The sequence below is a fragment of the Triticum aestivum genome, chromosome 4A (assembly GCF_018294505.1).
Source record: "Triticum aestivum cultivar Chinese Spring chromosome 4A, IWGSC CS RefSeq v2.1, whole genome shotgun sequence".
Lineage (NCBI taxonomy): Eukaryota > Viridiplantae > Streptophyta > Magnoliopsida > Poales > Poaceae > Triticum > Triticum aestivum.
In genome coordinates this window covers 505,194,202-505,195,322 of record NC_057803.1, presented here as the reverse complement: position 1 = coordinate 505,195,322, position 1,121 = coordinate 505,194,202, and positions in this window count along the sequence as shown.

Below are 1,121 nucleotides of genomic sequence, written 5' to 3'. Positions count from 1 at the left end.
GCGGAGAAGCAACGGCGGCGGGGCGCGGTAGGTGGCGGCGGGCAGAAGCGGGCCGCGGGGGCCGGATCTGGGCTCCCCGGGCCTCAAGCAGCGGCGGGTTGGCGGCGGTGACGTGGCAGGCAGCGGTTGGCGGTGGTGACGATGTCCGGCGCGGTCCGGACAATGTCCGGCGCGCGGAGGGGATTTTTAGGGTTAGGAAGAGAGGGGATCCGCGAAATTTTCGGGAGGGCCTTTAAATAGGGATAGAGGGAGCTAGGAGAGTCCAAATGAGGTGCGGTTTTCGGCCACGCGATCGTGATCGAACGATCTAGATGATGGAGAAGGCTTAGGTGGGTTTTGGGCCAAATTGGGGGGTGTTGGGCTGCAACACACACGAGGCCTTTTCGGTCCCTCGGTTAACCGTTGGAGTATCAAACGAAGTCCAAATGGTACGAAACTTGACAGGCGGTCTACTGGTAGTAAACCAAGGCCGCTTGACAAGCCTCGGTCAAATCCGGAAATGTTTAATCCCCACACACGAAAGAAAGGTAGAAATGACCACTGGAGGAGAACGAAGTGCTGGAAAGCAAAACGGACAATGGGGAAAATGCTCGAACGCATGAGATGAACACGTATGCAAATGCAATGCACATGATGACATGATATGAGATGCATGACAATGCTAACAACACACGGAGACAAAGACCCGAACCCGAGAAAATAAAATAACTTAACGCCGGAAACGGCAAGAGTTGGAGTACAAATTGGGAAAGTTACATCCGGGGTGTTACATAGGTCAATTTGTCTCACCACCCCGGAGGGAAAAAGGATCAAGTACGTATCTAGGCATGTGCCAAGAAGTAGCCAAGTAAATACCCTCACGGGAGTTGTTCAGGAGGAAGTGCCTGTAGTAAAGGATTACCCGGATGTTTTCCCAGAGGAATTACCAGGCATGCCACCGGATCGAGACATCGAGTTTTTGATAGAGCTATTGCTAGGCACAGGGCCAATATCCAAGAGACCTTATCGGATGCCCGCGAATGATCTGGAGGAGATTAAGAAACAGATCAAGGAGTTATTGAAGAAATGTTACATTCGACGGAGTTCATCACCATGGGGAGCCCCAGTGCTTTTGGTTGAGA